Here is a 15,623-nt window from a genome sequence, read left to right as displayed (position 1 = left end):
AAACAACGTTGTTGCATATGAGAGTGAGTTTAATTTTACTTCATTCGCCTCTACTAGAACTTAAATTTTCCATGCCATCATCTACATTAAAGAGTGGGTGGGACAGAGGACTTGCAGTATGGTATAGAACTTCTTCGACATCTCGTAAGTACTGTTTGAACCTTAAGCCTAAAAAGAGCTCTGCCGATATACATATATCTAATAAATTTTATCTAAGTCTATTTTAATTTAAGTGTTATAATAGGACTAAACCTAACGCAGGCATACGGTTTGGGGATAAATGATAGATAATTAACAGAATGATCCGTGATTTCTTAGTTCGTTTCTGAATTGCAACTAGCATTTGATGATCGTAATCACGGCAGGCAGACTGCTAGAAAGGCAAACAAAATGCAGGAGTTTTTATTTAGTGGGTAGACGCCTAAATTTTAGAGACGAAATGCATTCCTTGTAATTTCTTGAACAGAGTATATTCCGTTTAGCTGCATAGTCGCTTAGGTGCATTTTTAACTTACGTGCACAATTTTGCCAAAAATCGATTACCAAAATGAGATTTATACGAAATTTTCACGTGTAGTTGCAATTCGCGCTAATAGACCTGATAATAATAACTAAATGCGTCAGAGACATACAATTTTTCGGATGAGATGGTACGAGAGGGTTTTTATAGGAGCCGGGGTCCAATTTGACCGAAGGACGTGGAACCGCTCACATTTAGGTAACTTTCTTAGGTAAGCACAAGACGACTACTGAGAGCGGAACAGAAGAAAAAATGCTGCTGGAGGAGGATGCTCCTCACCCTGGCTCAAGAACTGCGACTTCTGCGTACAAGGGACTGTGCTACTCTCCACGTAGGGGCTTCTCAAGAGACTAAAGGACCTGGTGGATACCAACGCGGATGACGGCGGCGATGAGGACCAGTTCTTTATGTAACCGATCCTATAGTGTTCGTCAATATTGAAATTGGTTCCATAAGTCCATAGGTCCATAAAGCGGAGGTCGGATGCTAACAAGGTAATATGGGATCTCTTTAGCGAGAGAACTTGTATAGTAGTTGGGAACAATATTGATTTATTTTGTGTATCAGAGTTCCTGACACAGGATCTGATGATCTTGCGATGTGACGCTAACGCCTATCACACGGAATAGGGCAGCAGCACAAGATGTGAGAGACTCATATATATTATCAGTGGTAATCTAACCTACGCAAATGTCCTTGGTGGTGAAGCAAACCCTCAGATCTTAGACAAAGAGAACGACATCACTTCAACAAGGCCAAACGAACGGGGAACTGGAAGGAATATAAATGCAACCTAACTTCTTACAACAAAGATATTAGGTCTGCAAAACAGAAAAGTTTTAGAAACTTCTTTGACGACGTCCCCTCTATACCGGAGGTATCAAGGCTGCACAGGGCTTTAGCCCTTTTTTGCCAGAGGCAAGACTGACACAGTATTGGCGATTGAAAGATGCACTGGGACATATACAACCAGTGGAGAAGAAAGAGCTAAAGCAGTTCTGCTTGCGCATTGGAAATTTTTTTTTATTGGAAATATATTGAAACAAGTTGTAATAGAAGAAATGATTGCCAAATTTGCACAAGCAAAAAAATTTCACAAAGTAAAACTAGAAATTATTCTTCATAAGCGAGATTCAAGTAAAATGTACTAACTTTATCTAAGTAAAATAAAACACAAACAGGAGCGGGGATATACTGTCCAGAATCAGGCTTAAGGCAGCCTTTTTAAACTATCGGACCTCTGCAGTACATTTCAGGCAGATGTTTTTGCTATTGCGAAAGTTGCGGAGGTATCTTCTAATTTGCTGATGGATGATAGCAACTTCAGAGTTAAAATATACGTGAACAGCCAAGCAACAATCAAGGCAATAGCCTCGTCTCGCATAACGAACAAAAGTGTCCTGAAAGGCAGGACAGCAATCGCCTGAAGTGTAGTGTGTGCCAGGTCACAAAGGCATCGAGGGCAATGAGATAGTAAACGAGTTTGTCAAGAGTGAGGTACGACTGTCACCCGGAAACTTAACCGACATTAGCAAACTCAAACAACACTGTCACTCAGTAGCAGGGAAGGTACGACCAAGATTGGAAGACTCGCTGATCACAGTCTGGTGGCGGAGAACGTTTTCAGAATGGGGCTGACAAATCGAGAGAACTACAGGAATGGTCAAGAGCAAGGAACCAGGGATACAATAAAGTATCTCATCACAATCGGCATACAAATTAAATACCCTATGATAAGAAAAATAGCAAATAAGTTTCAACTGGCAGCATTCGAGTTCTTTTTGACTTCCTAATTAAACCAAAAATATGATCCTTTGACATCAAAATTTAATTATTTATTGCCATAGGTTCTAAGGTTTCGACGAAATATTTTCAAAATTTTTACTAAGTTAATCGGTAATGTTATTCTACAAAGCTAGGAGTAATATATAGAGCAACCATTTAACCAAGCTGGATATCCCTTACATACATGTATATTCCTGGTCGTTGATGAAATTTCTCATTTTCAATATATATTTAATGAACACATACTTAAACATATGCATGTAGCCGTTTATAAAGTTCCAACAGACATATACGAGTATGCTAATATTTATATCTGTGCGTAATGACCACTGCGACTTTTGGATCTAAGCGCCGCTAAGTGAACACAGGCGCATTTATTTATTTTTGTATCTGCGCAATGCGTGTTTAATGCATATTTGAGGTTGCAAGTCATGTCCCGGCGTTCTTTTGGGATACAACACGCAAACAGATGACGCATCCACAACTGGATGTACACAACAACTACTAACAATAATCTATGGTAGAAGAAAGAAAGGCACAATTGGAGTCAAATATTCTTGTAGAGATAGCTATGCTGTCATTTTGTTTCGCACATATCTGCAGGCAATAACACACATATTAACATTTGTTTGTTGGTAAATAATGCAGACAGGCAATAAGTCTGAGAAATTGTATATCCACATGCCTCACAAGGGAATTTTTAGTGCGAAATTAGATGGAAAGCAAATAGACTAATATGTAAAAAAGACAGTGGCTGTCAAATTTAATGAGATGTATCACAAATTAGTTAGTCTACGGATCGTTGAGACTAGCATTACAAACCAGCAGTGTTATTTAAGTTTACCTAGCTGAGAGTCATCAGAAACTATCCGACAGTAGTAAGACTTTGAGTGAGACTTATATAACACTTATCATTTAACATGGATAAAATGATCCGAAACTCCTCTCTTTGCTTTCTGAGAGAGCTCATGAACTTTCAGTGCTGCCAAGAAAAACCACAAGTTCATGAGCTACTGAACAGATGACAACCAAAACAATGAACTACCACTAAAAATCCCGCAGAAATAAAATGCGAAATCAGTGGGTAATTTGTAAGATAACTATTTTATTTCCGCATTGCTTTTTTTTCTTTGTACTTTTTCTAAAATTGTGAATACTGATTACAGCTTGGTAAGATAAATTGATAAACATTTCTCGACATTATTGTCTCACATCTATTCGGTTTCATTACCTCCCTTCACTTACTGTACAGTGCATTAGTTCTCATAAAACACAAAGACTTAATCCCCATTGACTGGCAGCTAAGTAAGCGAAATTAATTGTCAAAAAATAAAGGAAATTATGTGAAAATATTTAGCAAGTAATTGTAGCTAGGGACGCTTGCCTTCCTACATAAATTGAGTTATTAAATAACTGTAAAAGCTGTATGTGCGTATGAGCGGCATTAACACAAACAAATAGCAATGTTTGCACTCGACACACCCCTGCTGGGAGGTATTTACGGTTAATTCTTTATAATTGAAAATGCGCTTGAATGGGCAGAAGTTAAAACAAAAGAAAAAAGGAAAAACACCATACAGCAATACTTTGTAGCTTAAATAAAAAAACTATGCTTAATATCATATAAAATATTTTTAATATTAGTATAAACCATACATAATGGCTTTGTACAGAAAGGTCACTTAATTACGGTAAACCCTAAACTACTATAATTTAAATATATAGCAAATACATACATACTTATATAACACTCGTGTTCAATTATTTGAAACTTTATTGATTTATAATGACTTTTACCAAGGATCTGTGAATGGCTACACTTGTGTCCTTTTGCAACCACGTGTAGCCGCGAACAAAAGTTTCAGATAAGAGGCGGATAGTTCCCTAACGGAAGTAAACACGATCACAAAGTATGCGATAAACGCATATTAAATAATAATAAAGACGAACTCACCTTAAAAACACTTTTTCAGTTACAAGTTCGACAAATTGAGTGAAAAAAAATTATTGTTGTATACGTTTCAAATATATGACATAAACTAAGAGACGCGTTAGTAGTTTTTTTTTGCAAATTTATAAATGAATACATAATATAAAGAAGATTATGTGAAATTCAAGTCGATTGGAACAAAATTGACGAAGTTATGATTATTTTAATGAATATGCTAAATAATAAGTCTTATGTACCTTTTACATCGGATTTCAAGACTTTAAAGCACTGGAGACTGGAGAGTTTTTATTAAAATTTGTCAATATTTTTCACAAATTTTTTTCTTTAAGGTGTTCCTTGTACCTGGACAAAGCGATGTTTCATAAAAAAAGTTTTGTTTTTGTATTTGTAAAAACTAATTAATTCAGCTACTCAGTTCTAATACGAAGATAAGCAATTAACGACTGTAAATAATTGGAACCTTGCAAATACAAAATCATTTAAGGGGCATACCTAGTGTGAATTAAAAAAAAAACAATTTCTTCATATTTCGATAGTTTATAGTTCTAAAAATAACATACCAAATCTTCAAAGCGATGAACTGGTGGTTATTTACACCTCAAATAGTTTTTGAGTTACAGCGATTTGAATGGTAGCCGCTCCGACCAATCTGGTCCACCTGTTTATTTTTAAACGCGTTTTTCTCCAAAAAATATTTGAATTTGCTGCATTTTTTGCATGTTCTGCATACAATTCTACATGACTGAATCTGATCATAAATCGAATTTTGGCAGGCCAAAAACGACCGAAACTGGAGGTAAAATTCAACTTGTTTTTTAAAAACGCCATTTCGTAAATTTGTGATTTTTTTATCTTCTAGTTTAACAAGTACACTAAACATTTTAAAACAATCGATACAGTAGTTTTTTTTTTTTAATTTTCAAAAATTTACGTGTTGTTAGACTGTCACACTAGGTGTGCCCCTTAAAGGAATAATGTCATAAGATATATAAACCGTAATCGATTTACAATTTCTCTACTAATTAGCTTTTTACATTTAAACCCAACAGAAAGCAAAACAAAGTTAGAGAGTCATTATTATTACCAAATATTGATAATTATAATTAATTTATTTCCACATAAATTCTCGCTTATTTTCTACAATTAACGCCAGAAATATGTCACTGAAATACAACTTTAGCTCGAGTATTCTATGAAATTTCACTGGTCAACTTCAGATTTTGATTTGTTTGATTAACATCTAAATATAATATATAATCACACATGCAAGCTTCCAAAGCAACTAAAATTATTAATTAAGCACTTCAAAGCGAACGACCACCAGCCAAACAGCTTACAGCAAAAGTCATTGAAGCTATGGCACATCAGTAGGTTATTCCGATAAATGCTAACCATACTCAGGTCCATAAACACATAAGTAAAACAACAATACAATAAATTTAGAATTGAAAAAAGGAAAGGAGAAAATGGACGTCAAACAGAGCGAGTGATTCAAAATGTTAATGGTTCACTTGACCATGTAACTCAGCTAACATTTTAAGCGTTTGTCCGAAAAAAGGACAATGGGAATACAGAAACAATTGCTGTCGTGGACAATGCTATTTTCGGTTGTCTACTTTTGGGCCACGAGCACGCGCCGACATCATTTTTATGCGGCGCTAACTCTTACTTGTTGACCTCTTCAAGGGCTTTCACTTATTATTTTGCATTTTTATCTTTTTTGTGCCCGCTCTAAAAGTGCTTTCAGCAACTTGTGGTGAATGCAAATTAACTTGTAACGATTTCATGGTCACCCATTATTTAAATTGTTTTAATGTGTCCTCTCTGGTTTGTTTCTTCCTTACTTGTACTTGTACCCAGTAAATTTGTTTACCAAATAACAGACCAATAATTATATTAAAACTATTTTAAAATTCTACATGAATGATGTAAACGAGTATATACGCCTAGACATAAGAAATGATTACGTGTGCTAGAAATTAGGTGAAAACAAATTGGTATCTAATATAAAACGCACAAATGTAACAAGTAATGAATGCCTGAGTTCCGGCACTTCCGAACATTACATACTTTCGCAATTTGTAAGGATTAAATTTAACATTTTTTATTTCCTATTTTGAACCGATTCTGATTGTTTTTGGAATTGATTGATTTGTTGAAATTCGACATTTATTTTCATTTATTTCTGGATAACATTTAATCACATACCCTCAAGGTAAAGTTAAAAAAAGTTATCATCGTAAGCCAATTATACTACAGCTTATGAATAGGAAATATAACTGATAAACAAAATTTCAACTTCTTTTTGTCACATGATAACTCATATCAAACATTGAATGTACTAGGGCCACTAAATAATAATATGTGAAAGAAAAAAAATTGACACGTCAGGTTTCCTAAAAGTACAAACATCAGCTACATTACGAAAAAATATTGCTTAATCGCCCTATTTTCAATAATTTTCTTTTTCATATAAAAAATGAAATATTTTATTTAAACTTCTTTTTATTCCGAAGATACATATTTGATAGAGATTTCGTGGAATTTTTAAAGGAAAATATTCAAAACTCGGTCATTACAACATCATTTCCGGCAGTCCCTCGGAAAAAAGGTGCTTCCGCGTTGACAGCAGAACTTCTGACAGAATCATCAAAAGTAAAAGGAAAAACATACGTGTTTGAACTTAGACCCATAACTAGGTATTGGAAGGGAGAAAAAAATAAAGTGAAAATTGTATTTTTGACCAACGTTTAAAAAAAAAACGCAAATTTTGGTGAACATTTCTCGACGTTTTTTTGTTTTAAATAATTGTAATTGAAAGAAGAATATTATTGAATTTCTTCTAAATTAACTCTATCTTGAAGACTTGTGTAAAATTTCATTTAGATCGGTTGAGTAGTTCGGGAGAAATCTTGACAACCGACTTTGAAAACACAGTTTCGAGAAAAACGCGTTTAAAGTTTTAAGTGACTATATAGCTGACCTCGAGCGCGCAACTTTTCAAAGCAGTACCGCCAAAACTATTCCTGGGACAAACTTGATAATTTCGGACAATATTTTAGAGATGTTATAGAATAAGATAAAAAAATTTTTTTTTTGCTTTTGAAGCCATGAAACCCATGTAACCTTTTAATATAGAAACAATTCTTATGATTTTCATGAATATTTCGCTTCTGGAAGGTGTTTTTTAAGTCTTTAATTTCCCTTGATAGCGCGTCTTCATTAAGGAAATGTCCTAATGGAACCTCTCGCCTTGTTCGTCACTCACAGCACATGAATTTGCCGGGAAGAAATCAAATTAGAGTCCAGCACATATATTTTTAAGGACATATTACACCACAAAGCTTTAAATAACATTATAAGTTCATTTATTAAGCCTTTGTAATTTTCCGATTTATGGTTTTCTAGAAAACGTTCACAAAACATTTCCAGCGAGTTTTTCTGAAGATTCAGTTTTTCTTCAAAGCTTTTGTTATCTAGGCATAGCTTTTACAGAATTTTTTATCTGGCCGAACTTTATGTGCAATCACTAAAGGATCATATTAAACATTTGTATGGCCTGGACTGAGTGATATATTGTACGCTTAGGCCACACTTTCTTTGTATAGTAATTTTTCAGATCCTACTGTCTCATTCGCAAATGCAACAGTAACATTTTGTGTAACCAAGCTGTAGTCCAAGCAAAAGTGTAATGACTTTAAAATTGCCAAAAATTTTCCCAGCTTGTTTATTATTTTCAATTTTTTCAAGAAGAAATCTCAAATTTTCATTAGCCTCATAAGGAGTCAATGAACAATCGCCAGTCATTTGGATCTTATTTAAAATTTAATAAATTCAGCAAAACAGGAACGTTATTAGAATAGACTAAATCACATTTTAAAAGTAAAGTTTCGTTTCATCACCACAATGTCGAAAATAAGAAACGTTGGTCGCTATCTTCAGATACTTTATTGTGCTGACTTTGAACAAGTTCCGGAGTAGAATGCTGCTTTTCTGATCGTTTTAAAGCCTTTGGCACTGTCTAGGATGGGTCTGTTAGCGAAAGACACAGTTGTAAACCAGGTACCGGGTAGTTTGTTTAAACTTGATTGTAATGCCTTTTGGTTGAGTCAAACAAAAATAACAATCACTTACATGATGCTTTGCTTCGGCCCAAATCATTGGTATAGCAAATGGATATTTTCTTGTTTAGCCCGACCTAATAGCAGTCTCACACACGTTACACAACATTTATTTGGAACTCAGGATTTATCTTGATTCCTCACAGGAAATCAAAAATTGCTGAGATTTAAAAGTTAATTATCCGTATACATAAAAAAGCTGTCGGGGTCGTTAGAACACTTTCGTTGTATGTTTACGATATAACAAACCTATATATGATAGTTAGTCTGTTGCAATAGTTATACAGTCGTATAAATGAATTTATTTATAAAATTCACGTATATGAGGTCAGAAATGTATATGTAAAAAACTGGACGTGATTGAAATAAAATTATTATATAATTACATATATTGTTAATGGGGGTACACCAACATACACAAAACTCATTACAAAATTATTGTGACAAAAAAAGTCCATATTTTCATCAACATCTGCTATTACCACATTCTCTGCCAAATAACAGTCATTTTTTAAAACCCCTTTTCTCCTTCAATCATATTTTGGAACTTTCGATTTATGTTTTCTGGGTGTGAAAGCAATCCTTCACTTTAGAATGACAAGAAACTTGTGCCAAGTTTCATCAAGAAAACACAATTTTTACTCAAGTGAATGCTCGCATGGACAGACGTGGACTGTAAATCAATTCGTCTCGGCAATCTGTTCAGTTTGATATATATGTATAATCATTTAACTATTTGGTCTATAACTACCAGATATTCGTGCAGTTTGCCAAGAGATGGCGTAACATGATTATTATTCCATTTGTTCTATATTCCTAACACGAGTTGAAAAGCTACTGTCCTTGTGTATACTTTTAAGGATGATACATGTCATTCATTTAAAGCGTCAACAATAATAATATTTTTTCACTCAAATATGCTGCACTTCCTGTCTGAAAAAGTATTTTTGCGGAGAGTACTTACCTTATTGCTTTAATATAAAGAAACCCTTAGCCGACAGTTATCGAATTTTTGTGGAAGTTTATGGTGAACATGCATTAACCTAGCGAACGTGCCAAAAGTGGTTTGCACGGTTTAAAAGTGGTGATTTTGACCTGGAAGCCGAAAGATGAGCTAATGGAAGCATTACTCGCTCAATATTGTTGCTAAATTTAAAAGGACCTTGTAGAAATTCATTCGAGCAGCCATTTCAAAATTTTTAAAGCAATCGGATTCTTTTAATAGCAAAAAACTGTTGTTTGAATGCTACAAAAAGACGTCGTGTCTAGGCTCGAGGCAACAATTAAGACACATGAGAATACTAGGTTCGGTCTCAAGTTGCAAGACTTTAAAAACTATTTGCAAAACAACAGATGGGGAGTTTTGTCTCTCCCGTCTTATGGCCCAAACCTTGCCCCGTCTGAATACCATTTGTTCCGGCCGATACACAACGCCCTCACTGGAATATGATTCACACTAGAGCAGGATATAAAAATTGGCTTGATTCATTGTTAGCCGCCAAACCGACAATAAAGTTAATATTATTATTATACATGTTTTTTTAAATAAAATTTGAAATTTTTTGTTTTGAAAGAGAACGCATGAATAGACCCAATATCTCAATTAGTTTAAGGAGGCACATAAGAATACAGAAAATTAAAATAAAGTAGAAGTAATGCAAATGCAAACCAAAATGTTCCTTAAAACGTGGGCTTTACATCTGGTAATTTTTGAAATTTTTTAAGTTTTTGTCATTATCAAAAAGATAGTATAACATAATATTTTCCACAAAAATTTCATCACCCGCAACAACAGTTTTCAGCTATATAAAGAAGAATTAAAAAAATCAACTTTCTCTCATATTTCCTCAGCAATTTCTCGAAATTGAGATACAATATTATCGCTGCCTACAACAAAAATTTAACTGTCATAGTATTTAATTAGTTTGCGTCGTGTTTCACCTTCTTCTGGTGACAACAAGTTTTACAACTATTTTCTTGTCAAACTCATTAGGCACGTTGCAGAAATATCGCGCAGCTAAATTGACTTAATAGAAATGCTGGCACGTAATTAAAAGTTGTTATGATTATGCAGCTCTAGTGCCCGCCGTAGCACTAGGCGAGGTTAAGAAAATGTTTAACTTTTTTATGAAAAAGGAAACGACTGCGTTATTAAATGGCAATAAGTTAAATGGAAGGTGAGCAGCAGACTGTGCTGAGAAGATTGCTGCATATTTAATTTGGCTCAGGAAACACCTGTACATTTGATGAACTACACAGAAACTCTCTAAGAATTTCTTCTTATTTCCTAGTAAACAGTTATAAGTTTATAAATTTCATTATTTCTTTAAAATGTGTTGCGGCAAATATGCTCGATTATGCCTTAGAATGAAAGCAGTTCAATTGTGTGTAAGTTCAAGTACTTTAAGACGACAGCTTATTCCTTAATAATAACTACTAATTTAAACAATTTGTCTTAAACTTGCTCCATATAAACTAAAGCTATTTAAGCACACAGTTTTCGGCAATAACAAATCATTAGCTTACCTTGTAAAGATTTCGCGCGCCCAAATATTGCTTGCAGTTTACGGTGGCTTCGATTACAACGTCAACGAATCTAAGAAAGAATTAAGCAGAAAATAACGAATTAAATTAATGCCGGCAAGAAGACGATCAGACCGTTGACAATAAAGTGAGTTAAGTGAAAACAAGCGACAAGCATTGGCGTTGGAAACACCCTAGATGACAGTAGTGGTGCACCACGTCGTATACGTAACATAACAAACAGAGTGCGGCCAATGCCGCCCACCTTGACACGCGCCTTTTTGGGTTGCATAAAGCTAACTAGTGGTGTTGGGAGTTCGTTGTCAACTGTGAACACAAAGGAAATAAAATTAGCGCAAAATATACTCTTCACATGGCTAAGAGCAAAGTTGTCGTCTATTTAATATGATTTACCTGAAATCTCACCTCACTTAGTGGAGGCAAATACTATATAGCGCTGTATTTGTATGAGGCAACGCAAAAGTCCGTTCTTAAACTGTCAAGGTTGCATGCACCTCATACTTGTTGTTATTATTATTATGTGTTATTATTGGTATTAATCCAACAAACAAATTTATTTGCTACCCAAACAACAGGCATACAACAAAAGTGTGTGACAGAAAGTATCGCCAATGCTATTGAAGACGTGTGGTGTGACAGAGGCGTGTTTTCACAACAACAAAGTATGCCGCAACATGGCAATCAAGCCGCAGCGGCTAGCAAGGACAATGAATGTCAATTACCTATTTCGGTATACTTATTGGTACATAAATATGATTTTGTGTACAAACTGATTTTGGCAAAGTTTTATGTGTGCTAATAAATAATTGATCCTGCAGAGTTACAGTTGCCAGTAGGTGAGAAACTGTTTGCTTTAGCCGGGAGTATGTACCGCGTATATATTATAACAAGTTCAGGTTTTCTGTTGCTGTTCTGCATGCTGACCGTGACGGTGATTTTGTTATGAATTTGTTACCGAATTGTGTATAAATTAGTTCCAGAAAATGTTATGCTGTCTCTGCACTTATGTTATGTAACCCATGAATTGTAATGATTAGTTTGCTGCTTAAGTTAGGCCAGATATAATACTCAATAGTTATTATTCTAAATTCGCTAATTATAGCATACTCACATATAAAGGATGTATTTTAGAAGTATAGAAATTTTATTATAAATAAAACACGAAAAATTTAACATTGACAAAAAGTGAAATTGACAAAATGTTCGCTTTACGTTTTTAATTTTTCAAAACCTCATTTCATTTATTTAAAGCATAGTCTGACATTTCTGGCCGGTCAAGTGTCAATTGTTGGTTTCCAACTATTTAGTCGTAGCTGGTTTAGCAGCATAAATCATGGACTTCAGTTACCTTAAAGGTTGTCTAACGGAGTAAAATCAGTCCGTCATACGATTTGTTCATCAAAACATTGTCTTAATAAGGTGATTATTTCATATTTATGGGCTTTATGGGTTCTTGCACCAACACAAACGCAACTATTTTGCACCAAAAAAATTGATATTGACATGAGGAACTAAAAATTCGCATATAATTTGCCTAAAGCGGTCATCAGTTTGTTAAAATTTTGGGCCAATTATACATCAGAGAAGAGGAAGGAGGAGGAAGAATCTTTCTAGGATTGTTTACGCAACACGCAAGTTTATTTTTATTTTCGTACTCTTAAATTCAGAAATGTGCCTGATCGCTGATGTGTCCAAAGTCGTCTGAAAATTGTCCAAATTTTGGCCTCGCCTTTTAAAAGGTATTTCTATAGAAGCTTTTTTATGGTAATTTGTCAAGCGCATTTTGACTTGACAGATATCCCTCCAGGAAATTCTATACCTTTGAAAATTACCCCATATTGTCATTATATAAAGGCGAACTTTTATATGTAAGCTTTCGGGTTGACCGCGAATCACAGTTAAATCGATATATTTCCGAAACGGATGGTTACTGCTGATGCAAAGTGGCCGTTTACGACAACGTTAAGTGAAATCGGTCGAGTCGCAGTAAGCCAGTGCAAACAGTGGACAGGGTAAGAATGAGCGACCGGGAAGGTTTTGCATTTGGCAGGGAATAATCTACTATGAGCTGCTCCAATCCATCCATCTTAATTTGAACTTGCACTGCCAATAATTAGACCGTTGAAGAAAGCAACTGCCTAGAAATGACCAGTTTTAGCCAGTAAATATATTGTGTGTGGAATTGTGTTCTATCAAAACAAGGCCAAGCTATATACATCGATAGTGACTCGCCAAAAACACCGAAAGCTTGGTTCTGGGGATCTTATGCATGCATATTTTAAAACGGCACCTGGCACCAAATGATTACTACCTAATCCTGTCTATGGCGAATCGAAAAATCGTCTCAAGAGAAGTTTGTGAAAATCGAGTATTCCAGTTTTTTGTCAAGAGTGGTTAAGGTATCTATGAGTGGCAAAAAAGTAACAAGAAATCGAACAAATCAGTGTAGATTTTATCTAAATAGGATCATTCCAACTATATCAAATAAAAATAAAGAGTTTGTTTTTACAAGACATTACAGTTACGGATCATACGAAATGCAGAGAGGTATACAATTGTTTGAAAAAAAGTATGTATATTTATTGTTTCGTGTAAGTTATAGAGTTCGTTCTATCTACTTATAACCAGTACTTCAATATTTTTTTCTTCAATTGTAATTTTAAAAAATATGTGAATGAAATTGAACCAAAATACCAAAATTTAATCTTCGTACCATTAATAATTCGTATTTAATTCCTATAACAAGCTTCATCACAATCTTTACCTTCCTTGCTTAACATTAACACCCACATATATATATTTACATACATCTGAATATATAAAGATTTCCCACAGCATTTTTAATAATGTTTGCATAAAACCCTAATTAAAGTATTGTTGAACAAGGATATTTTGTTTACCATATCAATTCTGCTCCACTCTGTATTAACAAACTTTTTCAAGTAGCAATTTTATTATAGCAGCCTAAATGCGTTCTTGCCACAAATGTTGGCACTCCGATTTTTCTTTGTTTTGCTTGTTGGTTGCTGTGGGTTTAACAAATTACTCCGTTTGCGAGCCCTAGGATATTTGTAAGAAAAGCAATACGCATTTTGCTCGACAAAAGTAGGTGGAAACTAGCCAGCAATTATTATTTGCATGTACAATATGAGTAAATAAGTTTTATTTTGCTGCGTATGCCCTGAATTTGTATAAGCAATCTACAGTGAAAGGGGAAGAGGAGTGTCACTGTATGTGTGCGTACTTCTGATTACCCTCAGGGGCGCTAAGGCAGATTGTGAGGAAAAGAAATTTTCCGAATTCATTCGTAATGATTTGCAGATGTTAGACATTAACGTGCTGTCAAGGTCCTTAACTCATTTATTTACTCGCTTGGCTTATTCCACCTCCTATATTCCGATCTTATTTTATTTGCGTTTAATATGTCTAATATTTAGTCGCATTACGCCCAAGGTACTATTTGCACAAATTTTTATTGCAAACATTACTGAAGTGCCTGTGAACGCAGCGTTCCTTTACGGTAAATAGCTTAAGCCTAGTTTAATTGGGTCGCGATATATGTATTCAGAATTTTTTTCTCTTAAAGCGCGATAGACTCTTACATGTGTGTGTGCGTGTCATTAGTCGTAATGACTAACTGTGCAATAAAGCACTTCATCATAAATCACGTAATTTATATCTTTACCATTTATAATGATTTAGGATGGATGTGGGGTGTTGGAAAATTGTTGTATTGATGTCAGAGTCATTAGCTTATTTCCATTTTGTTTGCATACCAGTGAGAGAACGCCGTAATACATATCTACGCACGTGCGTAACTGAAAGGGCAAATATTGCATATTTTTCGTTTCTAAAGAAACGAGAGAAAAATTAGGCAGAATTATACATTTACAAATGGTGACCTAGTAAAAACAAACTGTAATCAAAACAAGAAAAATCGTTAACTTCGTTTCAAAAATACAAAAAATTCCTTACAAGAACTTGATTTCCATAATTCTTTTTGTATGGCAGCTATGTATATACTATGCTGATCCGATCTGAACCGTATATCGGCAATAACACGGCGCATGTTTTCTTCTAAATGGTTAAGCGTTTGTGGCTTATGCGCATAGGCCAATGACTTTAGATAACCCTACAGAAAGTAGTCTAGCGGTGTCAAATCACAAGATCTTGAAGACCAATACACAGGTCAAAAACGTGAAATTAGGCGGTCACCAAACGTGTTTTTCTATAAATTGATTGTGACACGAGCTGTGTGACATGTTGCGCCGTCTTGCTGGAACCACAGCTCCTTTACATCATGGCTGTTCAACTCAGGAATGAAAAAGTTAGTAATCATGGCTCTATAGCGATTACCATTGACTGTAACGTTCTGGCCATCATCGTTTTTGAATAACTACGGACCAATGATTCCACCAGCCCATGAAGCACACCAAACAGTCATTTTTTCTGGATGTAACGGTGTTTCGACATACACTTGAGGATTAGCTTCACTCCAAATGCGGCAGTTTTGTTTGCTGACGTAGCCATTCAACCAGAAGTGCGCTTTATCGCTAAAAAAAAAGAACGTAGTGCGCGATACGTATTTCGCACAGAACCATTAGTTTCGAAATAAAATTGAACTATTTGCAAGCGTTGTTCAGGCGTGAGTCTATTCATGATGAATTGCCAAACCAAACTGAGAATAAATCACATGACAGCT

The 15,623-nt window shown here is 34.8% G+C and overlaps 1 protein-coding gene across 1 annotated transcript in view; it reads right to left on the bottom strand.

Moving 5' to 3' along the window:
* The window catches only part of Pde6 (phosphodiesterase 6), a 91,153-nt gene that overhangs the window by 30,617 nt on the left and 44,913 nt on the right, over positions 1–15,623 (bottom strand). Inside the window, exon 2 of the mRNA XM_036378394.2 lies at positions 10,904–10,973. The gene's annotated coding sequence lies outside the window, so the exon portion shown is untranslated. The remainder of the gene's footprint in view (positions 1–10,903; positions 10,974–15,623) is intronic.

Source organism: Bactrocera oleae, chromosome 2 (genome assembly GCF_042242935.1).
Source record: "Bactrocera oleae isolate idBacOlea1 chromosome 2, idBacOlea1, whole genome shotgun sequence".
Lineage (NCBI taxonomy): Eukaryota > Metazoa > Arthropoda > Insecta > Diptera > Tephritidae > Bactrocera > Bactrocera oleae.
This window is presented reverse-complemented; position numbering and strand designations above follow the sequence as displayed.